The sequence below is a fragment of the Streptopelia decaocto genome (genome assembly GCF_964273445.1).
Source record: "Streptopelia decaocto genome assembly, chromosome: 3".
Classification (NCBI taxonomy): domain Eukaryota; kingdom Metazoa; phylum Chordata; class Aves; order Columbiformes; family Columbidae; genus Streptopelia; species Streptopelia decaocto.
This window is the reverse complement of record NC_138656.1, coordinates 786,959-799,272: the sequence shown is the minus strand read 5'-3', so window position 1 is coordinate 799,272 and position 12,314 is coordinate 786,959.

The following is a 12,314-nucleotide window of genomic DNA, read 5'->3' as shown; positions in this document are numbered from 1 at the left end:
AGGGAACACCTCGATGTGGGCACCTGCAGGTCTGTGTCCTCACCCTGCAGCTTCTCCTGGCCCTCACACACCTGCCACGGAGCAGGGTCCCGCTCCTCCCTCCTCACCACAACCCCCAGAGCCCCCATCTCTCCAGCACACGCCAGGGCCGGCGGCTGCGGGAGAGGAATGCTGCCGGCAAACAGGATCCCTTTGTGGGAACCCAGGGCAATTTGACTGATTTTTGGGTCATTAACAAGTTGGAGCTTGTTTCTGGTGATACCGTATGCTGGCTCGTTCAGCAGCACCCAATCCTTCTCCCGCTGCCACGGCATGAATATTTCTGTTTCCCTTCCCCGGACAGACCTGACTCCATCCCTCAAAGAACTATTTGTTTTAAAGGGCTTTTTCCAGACAAATCACTAAAAAATAGTCCGGAGCGGTTGCGCCAGGTTTTGATGGCTGGTTCTAGAAGCACAGACAGCAGCTGGGGGACGATATAAATGATGTGCCAGAGTCCCAGCACGTTGGACAAAGCCCAGGACGTGGCATCCTTGGGATGATGTGACACCCGGGTCCCTGGGCTGGAGCAGAGCAGGTTTATGGAGCTCAGTGGAGCTTTCACCATCTCCAAGTGAAAATCGGATTTAGACAGGATTGGCTTTGAGCAAAGACAAGTACAAACGACCTCGATTTTCTTTGTGAAGCAGCAGCATGTTCTTTTATGTCCCTCAGAAAGCCAGCCAGCCACTTGCGATGCACAGAAAACCCTTCCCCAAGGCTTCCTGATGGCTAAAATTCATATCAGGTTTTGAAGCCAGCAGCTGCAGGTTGAACGCTTAGAAATTCTGCATTAGAATCTCTGGATCCTTTTCTATAAGGAATTATTGTGTGGAAGGCTCAGGAGCATCACCCCTCCTGCTGTTGTCTCCTCCCGCGGCAGGGAAGTGTTTTCCCAGAGCTAAAATAACCCATGGGGGATGTTAAAATAACCCATGGGGGATGCTAAAATAACCCACAGGGATGCGCTGCAGCTGCCCGCTGAACCCCGGGGCGCCTGTGCAGCAGGGCTGCAGGGCTGGGGGTTTCATATCGGCTTTATTGCCTTCAGCCAAGCCTTATTTCCTTTTGAATTCAGGATACAGAATAAAATGTGATCAGCAGAACACAGGAAACTCTTGAGGCAGGAGGAAAAACGCTGGGGAAAAAAGCAGAGTTTGGGGTAATGAAACAGCTCGGGGGTGTCAGCACCAAACCCAAACCAGAACCAGCCCCGTCCCCAGTGTCACCAGCCTGCCGAGCCTTCCCAGAGCTGCTGCTCAGTGCCTCGCTCCCACCTGCCGAAAGCACTGGGGATGCCCAGGGCAATGGCCTCAGGTCCCTGGGGGCAGAGGGACAGGGACAGTGGGGTGGCACCTCCATCATCCTGCGGGCAGAGGGATGGGGACAGCAGGGTGGCATCTCCATCACTGTGCATGCAGAGGGATGGGGACAGCAGGGTGGCATCTCCATCACTGTGCATGCAGAGGGACGGGGACAGCGGGGTGGCACCTCCATCACTGTGCATGCAGAGGGACGGGGACAGCGGGGTGGCATCTCCATCACTGTGCGTGCAGAGGGACGGGGACAGCGGGGTGGCACCTCCATCACTGTGCATGCAGAGGGATGGGGACAGCGGGGTGGCATCTCCATCACTGTGCGTGCAGAGGGATGGGGACAGCGGGGTGGCATCTCCATCACTGTGCATGCAGAGGGACGGGGACAGCGGGGTGGCATCTCCATCACTGTGCATGCAGAGGGACGGGGACAGCGGGGTGGCACCTCCATCACCGTGCATGCAGAGGGACGGGGACAGCGGGGTGGCATCTCCATCACTGTGCATGCAGAGGGATGAGGACGGTGGGGTGGGACCCCCTCCTTGGACACTTTCCAACTCTTTCTAGGCTTTGAGGTATTTTTGGGATGATTTCAGCCCCCGCTTAGCATTATCTCTTTCCCATAAGCTGCTCCAGCCTCTCGCTGAAGCTGCAGGGTCACCCCTGTGGTGGCTTCTCTGGTGTCTGGTTTAGGGCTGAGCTGATGGACCCCCCATCCCCAGCTCCCCCATAACCCCCAGGCACATCATCCATCGCTGCCACCAGCTCCTCCGGTTAATTCGCTTGCACCAAAGGGTCCCGGGGTCCTGGGGGCAGGAGAATGGCAGCAGTGGGACTGCAGATCAGCGCCTCCTTGGAGAGGCACCTCACAAATCTGGGGTGATGAACCCCGCGTTCCGCGAGCGCAGAGATACGAGCGCTTGCAATCACGCAAAAGCGAAAAAGATGTGTCCTATCTCTGGCCAAAGAGAAAATGAAAATGAAAAAACAGAGAAAAAAACCCCAGCGATGTGCCAGAACTTTTACTTTTTATTAAAAACTTAAGTGCAGATGACGAGGAACCCACCTGTTTTTGATTTTTTTAATAAAAAGTCAAATAATCCCCACAAACAATTCCTTTGCAATGGTTTCAATATCGGAACTGTAAAGATGAACTTTAAAGGCGCTTGTAAAAGAAAGAATATTACAATAATTTTAGTGCAAAACTCCAATATCATATTTTCTTTTATTTGAAAGAAAAAGGGGAATGTAGAGAGGATTATTTTTTTTCCCCCTTTCTCAGGATGCAGCAGTTTTAGATAATCTATTTAGTTACGAGGAGGGGAAAGATGAGGAGGAGGACGGCATGCTGCCCTCCTCGCACCCGCACCATCCTCTTCCTCGCCAAAATTAAACTCCAACCGACCCAAAACATGACCCAGGTCCCTGTAAAAGCGCAATGCTATTTCTTCTAAATATATATATATATCATAACACTAAGCCAGCCTTACCCGAATCTGAACTTTTCCTCCCAAAGTGCCAGAAACATCATAAAATTTCTTGGGGAATATTGTGCGTGGGGGATGCTCGGAGCCTGCGCCCCCTGGGATGCAGATGGACCATCGGGGATGGGGACGGGCTCTGCCAGGGCCACAGGGCGGAGGAATTTTAACACATATGAGAAGCCATAAAGTAAAGTTTAATCTCCTTTCAAACGTATTTCAAACTGGGGGGAATTAAAGCCGGTAAGGATTAGGAGGCAGCCAAAGAATGCCGGGAATCTGAGGATTTAGAAGATATTAGCAAACAGAAGGGAAGCTTTGGGAAAGCCGTGGGGGGGACAGGAGATGCTGGGCACCGGGGCTTCCACTGGTGCGTAACGGGAAAGTGAGAATAGGGGCAGAAATGCAGGCGGGAACGGCAAAGGAGCCTGGACAGCAGCGGGGCTCTCCAGCTCCTCCTCCGAGGCCGAAGCAGCGATGGTTTCCAGACGCCTGCGATCGGGGCAGCAGGTCGAGGGGCTCTTCGCTGCTCCCAAATTCCTCCACGTGCTGCCGAGCGGGAGCAGCGATTTGCTGCGGGCGGTTTTGGGACTGTTCTCATGGTGTGCAGCTTTACCCCAAATGTCCCCCTCGGCGAAGCACGGGCCGGTGTGTGCGCTCCTGCCGCAGCCACAGCCGCTGGCCCCACTCGGCGCGGCGTGCGGGAAATTCTGCGAATAATTGAAAATGACAAGTGTGAATTTTGTCTGTGTGATTTATGCATATATATATATATACATATATATATATTTACTTTTTAAGCCTTCTGGCTAGCCTGAAAATCCCCGCGGGGATGGGGCTGCGGGATGATAACCGAGTGCATCTTCTCATCCTTCCAACCTGCCCGGCACCTGCGCTGCCCCGCCAGCAGCAAACACCCCCGTCCCCCCAAAATAACTCAATGAGGGACCCCGCAGAGAGGTGTTGGCAAGTGGGGGGAGCCCAGTCCCCCCTTGGGCAGAGCCCCAGCCCCTCTCTGCTCACCACTTGTCCAAATAGTCGTAAATCACCAGCAAATTCTCGGGGCTGCTGGGGTGGGGGGTTTGGGCTTCAAAGGCATCGAGGGGCGAACAGGAACCTTTTATTAACTGTGGGAAAAGCCTCCCTGGTGCCTTGGACAGCGAGAAAAGTCCTTGCTGGCTATTTGAAGCAGCAGAAAAAGGGGGAAAAGGTAGAGAAGGGCAGCAGCAACATCGTGAGCTGCTTATTGGGAGCTCCTGCCTGGTTTGCACCCCCAATAATCCATGGGAGGTGGCAAAGCGAGAGCGATGGGACTCTGCGTTTCTTGCGCCTTTCCATTTATTGGTGTGTTTCCATGTGTGTCACCCAATTAATAGAAAGCTCTTTGGCAGCATTAAGCTGCTGCTCATTGCTTTTTCACCTTTTTTTGTTTTAAATGAGGATTTTACCACTGCAGAGGAAACACAAGTCGTAACAGGAGTCATAAGCGCTGGGATTGCCATTTCCTTGCAGGGTGACCCCAGCAGCAGAGGTTTGACTTTTCGGGAGTCAAGGTGAAGAAGAACAAACAGGAAAACACACAAATAGAGCATCTGAGGGGGGCGGGTGCTGGGGGCACATCGGGGCTGCTGGGCTTTGGAAAACTCATCAGCGGGAGCTCTGCGCAGCCAAACTGGCCCACGGGTGGTCAGCACCGAAACGCGGAGAAACAGGAAGGAAAATGGCCACAAGCAGATGAGTTTCCATGAGGTGCTGGGTATCTGTACCACCCGAGGTAAAATCTGCCCAACAGCCTTTCTGCCATGTATTTACCCCATATATATATACACACACACATATCTATCTATCTATCCATCTATCTATCTATCCATCCATCCATCCATCCATCCATCTATTTATATTGCCCCATATGTTTACACCATGTATCCCTACCCCTGATGCAAGCTGACCTTCTTTTAAGCTAAAAAATAAAGTCAACGACCTTGAGGAAACTGGGAAGGAGTTAAAAAGGAGGACGAGCCCCAGCGTATTTCCCAAAATGTTGAACTTTAAAGGTGGTGTCTGCTCCTTCCCTGCACATCTGGAGCAGAGCGACTTCCTCAGCCCCCCAAATACACAAGAACTTTGCTTGCAGAAGGTGCACATCTGCCTGCATTGTTAGCAAATTAGCAGCTGGAGTTACAGACTGGATCAAGTGTGCTCACACCTGCCCCGGACTGGGACTAACTCCATCAGCTCCTGCCACCTGGATTTAGTCTGGATTTAGGGAAAGGCCCAGGTTCATCCCAGTCTGGTGGGAACAAACCAGTGTTCCCGACCTCCGCAGGGAGGTGACATGGTGACAAAGCCACCGTGAGCCTCTGGCAGCCCTGCTGCACCGTGCACGGCGCTCCTGGGTTTAGGCCGAGCTTTGTGAGCAAGCAACAGTGCTGTGGGCCTGATCCTGTGGGTTTGGCTTTTTTAATTATTGTTTTCTGGAAACCAGGAGCAATGACCTGCACGGTGTTTTTTGGAAGGCAGCCCAGGGTCCCCAGAGGCCCTGGCTCTCAAACACACCGTTGTGCAGGATAATTCAGTGTATTTTAGGGGAGCAGCCCCGTGCACTTGCACACACGTGTGGGAGGTTCCCGCAGCACGTTTGCTCACAGCTCGGGGATTTTCGCTCCTTTTTTTGGATGGAAAGCATCCACAAAGCGTCACCTCTCTGCACTGGGGTGGCTGGGGCGGTGTGGATGCTGCTGAGCATCCTGGTGCAGGGATGGAGCGTCCTGCCCTGTTGGCAGCAGCACTAATGCAGCCTCTCTTCTCCGGGCAATTGCTGGGTTTCTTTTTATTCCCCCCCTAGTCTGTTGAGCTCTAATTCCCTTTTGTGGCCGGGCAGAGCGGAGCAGCAGACTGGAAAGCGAAGGGGAGAGACTTTGGTTTTGTTGGAGAGATGTACGCTCGAGAGATTACACAAACCTCGGGGCTTTGGGAAGCCAGGCTGCAAAGCCACAATACTTATTTTCTTAGAAAATAAACCACTCCAATACATCAACTGTCTTGCGCATGGGCGGGATGATTACTGTTTAGCAAAATAACTATAATTTTCCCTTTTCTGTCCTTCCAAAATGACTCTTGTAGGCTTGGACGTCGAGCAGCCTGTAAAATGCAACTCCCAAAAAAAGCTCGGCGAGTGCAGATGCTGTTTATGACATTACTGCTGCGGCGAAGAGCTCCGAGTTTGGGGAAACGGGGCAACGGGGATTTTTGTTCCAGATGTGCTCAACCCTGAAAGCTGCACATCTGGGGCTGGGCTGCCTGGGCACGGGGGTACGGAGCTCAACATCTTTGGGCTTTGCACCCCCGGCGTGGGGAATGTCCAGATTCAGCGCAGAGATTTGGTCCCCGTGGGATGTATTTGCAAGCTGCAATTAATTGAACTTACCACTGAGCACTGACACACCTGCACGGACTTCTAGTTCCCGTTACATGTCAGGAAGATCGTGCAAGGTGTCTTTAAAAAGCAAAATAATATTGGTTTGGATGCAACTGGTGACGACAGCTTCTGGCGCTTTGCTTGGGCTTTGTCTTTCTGGCTGCTCTCTAGAGTAATACCCATGTTTTTGTTGGGTTTTGTGGCAGTTTTGCGTTGCTCTGAGGGGGAAGAATGGGATTTGAGAGCCGGTAGGTTGAGTGGAGCTGAGGGGAGCTTTGCCATCTCCTGAACTTGACCCACAAAACCCCACATTTTCGGACCCCATTTATCACAGTTCCCCCTGTCCTGTGTGGATCCCGCGGTTAAATGGGCACGTGTGCACCTCCCACTTCATGTGCTTATAATATTTGAGGTTGCTTTGTGGTCCCCGATGACTTAATTGTATTTTGTATTTGCCTGATAGCTCGCAGTTAGCAAAAGAGTAAATTTAATATTTATACATAATAAAAGGTAAACGGTGCCTGCGTTCTAAAAAGAAAAGCCACGCTGTTCAAAACAATCTATAGGCGCCCCAAAATGGGAGTTGCCTGGGTTTGTGGATGGGGAGGCTGGAGCTTTTCCTGCCGCTGCTCCGCAGATGCATTTGGTACCGATTCTCATTTTCCCACTTGATCCGCAGTTATTCTTCAGCCCAGGGCAGCTGGTTGGTGGGACGTGAAATCGGAGTCTCCCCGCCGTCCGAGGAGGAATTGCTCCGGATTAGCGCTGGTAGGAAACCTCCATTATTTATATGGCTGAGCTGGGAGGGCTCCGGGATTTAAAAACAGGGGGGGAAAAACCATCCCAAAGTGCAAGTCTGGCAAGAGATTTGAAAACAAGGCAAATAAAAAGAAGTGCTATTAAAATTTCAGTTTGCCAAATGTAGTCCTTCATTAGGGCTAATGGACAAAAATATCTGCGTTTTTAGGTGCTTTTAGAGGCTTTATGTTTTTTAATTAGATACCCCCGTAGCAGCACTAAAACCTGAGTTTTTCCATGTGCGGAGCTCCCTTTGTGTTAAGGGTAAAACATGAAGCATTGATGCCAGTGGCTAATTCACCACTGATTTCAGTAAAGCTGGGATTTCACCTAAAACGACAGCCTATATTCTCTGAATTATGCAAGCAGGAAGTGATACATATATACATATATATGCATATATATACATACACATGTAAAACCCGAATGGCTGGCATTGGTGTATTGAAGCTTAACCTTCATTTAGTACAGAGATATTGCTCATATTGACCTTGAGAACCTTGTGCATCTGAATAGAGGAGCAAAAGTGCTGTGCATTTGTGCAGGATGCAGCAGAGCAGCCGTTCCGTGCCGCGGCTCCCAATCTGCTCCTTTCCGCATCCAAATGGAGACTCTGACATTTTGGACGCCTGCGGGAATGTGTTGGAGCTGGGCTCTGAAAGCGGAGCTGCACCCGAGCCCAGCGCTCTAACCACAAACCCTGCTCTCCAATAGACTATTTTTCATTTCCTTTTTTAGCCTCATGTCCAAAATCCATCCAAGTGTCTGGGGCAGCCGAACATCTGGTATTAACTGCTCATCCCAGCCCTGGCTTTTGGAAAAAAAGAGTCGCAACCACTGGGGCAGCCGGACCCCAAACAGACAAGTTTATCCCTCAAACTGACCATTTCCTTCCAGCTCCATCAGCGTTTCTCACTCTTTTGCCTTCTGTCCCCTTTCCAGGACCAGCCAAGGGAAGATTGTTGGACAGCAGGGATTTCTGGACAAGGGGTGGGAGCTTTTTGCTGCTGGAGGTGCAGCCACGCTGGGTCAGGTAAGGCTTTGTCTCTTCTCTTTGCTGCTGTTGCCTTTATAATGCATTAAAAAGCAATAGCGCTGGCTCAGGGCTGGGGTTTGTTCAGCCCAGCAGTGTCCTGGAGTGAAAAATTAGGAAATCGGGGATTATGCGTGTGTGCTCCTCGCTGTGGCAAAGGCTGATGTCCCTGGGGATGCGCAGGTGGGAATTTGCACCAACACGGAGCCTCCGACCCCGCGCGGAGCCCGAGATGTAACAAGAAAAACGTGAATTTTACCGTAGAGCAGGTAGTTCCCGTTCCACCCGGTGCAAACTCCTGCATTTTGGTGTTTTCCAGCCCAGAGCAGGGTGGGAAGTCGAGATGTGGTGTCTGGTGGCAGCACAAGTTGGGAACTCTGCGCCCTATAGGAGCATCACCCTGTTTTCAAAACAAAATGTTTTAGAGTGTCCGAGCCTGAAACACGTTGGGCTCAAGTGGCGTTTTGAAGCAAAATATTTAATTTTAAAATATCTTCTCATGAAATAAAGAAAAAACATGGCTGAAGTCGGGTTTTCCTGCAGAGATGTTGGTTTTGATGGAACTCCCCGTACTGACAAAAAGGATTAAATAAGAATTAGAACTTTGCCTAGATTGGTTTTCTTCTCTTTTAATACCAACAGACACCCCAGCACAGATGCTTAAACCTCTAGGGGGGTGCAATGAAATTGTTGTTATTATTATGACTTCGAAGTGAGTGCGAAGGCTCAATGTGGGCAGAAAGCACGGCTGGGAAGCGACATTCACCGGTGCCTCTCCTGCAAAGCCGCTTTTTATTTCACTCGGAAAACATGCCAATAACAGAAAGCATAACTCATCTCCTGAAAGTTATGGTTGGCTGTAAAAGAGAATACAGAAAATTTTCCTACTCGAGCCGAAATGTTTTTCTTTTAATTCTCGGGTATTCTCTGTGCAGCACTATAAACTGGAGCCCATGCCTTGGCTGGGCTGCAAGCTCTGGCTGTGCTCACAATGGCTCCACTTCTGCAATTTGGGGGATTTTTGAGTCGCGCACCTTCCAGAGCATTAAAAGCCACCATATGTCAATTGGGTTTGATTTGCATTTATGAGACTGGTGGCTTAGGGGAAAGGCAAAGAGGAAGATTAGACAGTAAATAGCCAACTAAATGGGTTTGAACCTCTCCGGGTTGGTTTAAATATCCTTTAAAAAAATACCAAACAAAAAAAACCCCAACAAACTTAATATTGTAAAGTGAGATGGGTTCCGAGCTCAGGGGACTGCAGATGTCGTTTGTTTTCTTTCCAGGTGGTTCTCTTGGGCCGTGGAGTTCCGGCTGTGATTTAACATCGCGAGGTTAAATGGAACCGTATGCAATTAGCCATCGTGCAATAGAATGAGGGGGATTTCCAAGCGCATGGAGCCTCCCCCAATCATTCTTGTTGGGAAATGACTTACCGAGAAGGTCCCTTATGGTTTTAGAGCCCTATAACCCATTGGGCTCTTTTCCCCATGGAGTCCCAGTGTATGAAAAAGGCATTTTTGCAGATATTGGGCTTTTCGGGCAGGGATTGTTGGATGTGTCACCATCTTGGGTGTTGTTTTCGTTCAGAAATAGCGTCAAATAAATGCTTTGGAAACTTCCAAGGAAGAGAATGAAAATAAATCCGTCCCAGTTATGTTTTCACTCCAGTGTCTGGAAACCCACAGCTTCAGCTTAGATTTTTTAAATGTATTATTTTTGCTCTCTTCAAACCATCAGGGTATCCACTGTAGCATCTGCTCCCTTTTGTGCGACACTAATTCCACGAAAACCTGCTTGCTCCCTGAAAATAGGCTCTGAGCCCCACTTTCCAGTGCACCCCACATACAGTATGTACTGGTCTTACTGGGTGTACTGGGTATAACACCCAGAGCGTTAGTTGCGGCAGATGGTACCTGCACACTGTTACATTGCAGAGTCCGAGGCGGGAACGCTTACTGTCACATTAACAGGAATTATTCTGCAGCCTCCTAATAAATCTTTATAACCGCACGTGGCTGATTAATTAATATCTGCAAAGAGCAGGGAGGGAACAAGCAACCAGCATACAGCAAAGTGTCTTCAGGGCTTAAGGGTTTGATGCTCTTTTGAAGTGTTTGATGGTATTTTGCAGGTGGTGCATTTTGGGGGGGATTTTGTGTGTCCAGCAGCAGGTTCCTGTCCCCAGCCCTTGTTCCAGTGTCACCACTGCAAGAGCAGCTCCGAGTCTTTAGGTGCTTTGCATATAGATGGGGAGAGGAACCTACAACATGTCTAAAAACAAAATAGAATAAAATAAGCAAATATTGATTTTTTTTTTTTTTTTTAAGGGGCTTGCTTTTAAAAAGCAAAATAAGGGAATATTGATTTGCTTTTTCTTAAGGGATTTGCTTTTAGGCTCCGTTCTTCTGCGTCAGGTGTGTTTTGCATGGTTGGTATGGCGGGTGCAGCGGGCAGGGGCAGATGTGCAGAACATCTGGCTGAGCACAGACACGATGCTCCTCACCTTGCAGAGGCGTCTGCCCATCGGGTTTCACAAAGCCTGCTTAGATATGGACTTCTTTGCTATAAAACTGGTGGCGTTCTGATGATTTTATATCATTCCTGGTTCGAACCCGGTCCGTTTGCTAGATGGCCAGATTGTTGTTCTTCCAGTGACAGCTCATAGTTAATCCCAGTGCAACGAAGGCAACAAAGAGCTTCCTATGAGGGGAAAAATAATAAAAAGAAAAGACACAGCACAGGGAAATGTGAGGCAGGCGAGACAGCAATTCAGCTGATGGTCATCATTCAGAAAATAGAGATCGCTTGCAAAGTAAATGATTTATCATAGAAAAATAAAGCCTGGTTTCCTATAGGCTCCTTCTCAGAAACCTCGCATTTATTTACCTTCCCAGCACGGCCGGGTGCAAAATGGATCTCTCATGAAATATTGAACGTGCTGGCTATTTTTGAGGAACCGTCAGCGTTTTGGGGAAGCAGAAATAGAATATAACTCACCAGAAATCTGGAAAACTGCAAGCGAGGGGGAACAGAGAAGCCGCAGCTTTTGCTGTCTGTTGGGGGCACATTTTGCAAGGGTCAGTACATATTTTTTCACGGTGTTCCCCAATTTAAAAGGTGGAGATGTGTTTGTGGAGGGTGGCTTCCTCCACGTCGAGCGCGACTTTAGGACCTTGTGCTGGAATAATCCGCGACCAAATTCCCCGTTTGAACTCCCAGTGGGTCTATGGGAGGATTTACAGCACTGCCGGGGGCGGCCCAGAGTACCTCTTATTTTAAATGATAGCCGGATATATTTTACCTAAAGTATTACAATAATAGAAATATAAAGGCATGTGGTATTTTTCATTTTGCAATGGAACTAATCGGGGCTTCTAGAAGGCAGGAAAAAGTTGTTTCGGTGAGTTGGGTTCTCTTTTCCCGGCGAACAAAATGCTCTTTAACAAGGGCCGTTTCTAGCAGAACTGCAGGTATTTCACCACTGAGAAGAGCAGCGCTGCGAGTAGAATACAATTTCATTTGGACAAACAACTATATGGTTTATTCCATTTTCTTTTCCACCCTGCACATACCGAGTTTGCGTTTGCACAGTGTTCCACCCCCAATGGACGCGCCACAAGGAGCTCGGCGGCGTGAAATCACCACCACCCGCTGCCAACATTTGCCGTCACGTAGCATCCAAAATGTCCTTCCCGGGCTATTTGGAGAAGCCTCCCCAGCCGGAGCTGCAGACCTCCCACCCGTAATAAAGGTTTCATTATTTTTATCACTTTTAAACTAATTTTTTGATGTTTATGACATCTGGAAATGGCACTTTTTTGCTAAATAAGGCAGCTGCCTGCTTGATGGAGCACACGGTCTTTGTTTCTTCCAGAACCGGGAATTTCTTGGCGGTGGCTGGTTTCAGCTCTTTTATTTGGTGTATAAATAGTGTGGATTTATGGAGTAGAGTATGGATTTTCTTTTTTCACTCTTGTAGATAAATGAAAACAGCACCTGATTGCCAAAAACCCCTGGAAATACATAGAAGGCTGCATTTGTCTGAATGGCATTGGCATCAATGCAATGCCAGGCTGGTAAACCCAAGTTTTAGGACTTCCAGTATTGCCATTAACTCCTCTCGCACCTGTGACCTTAATTGGTGCTAATTGCTGCCGGTGCACCTTTGTTCTACCAGCTGCAGGTTTTCTATAGCAACTGATTAGAGGTTTTTGCACCCTGTTGAA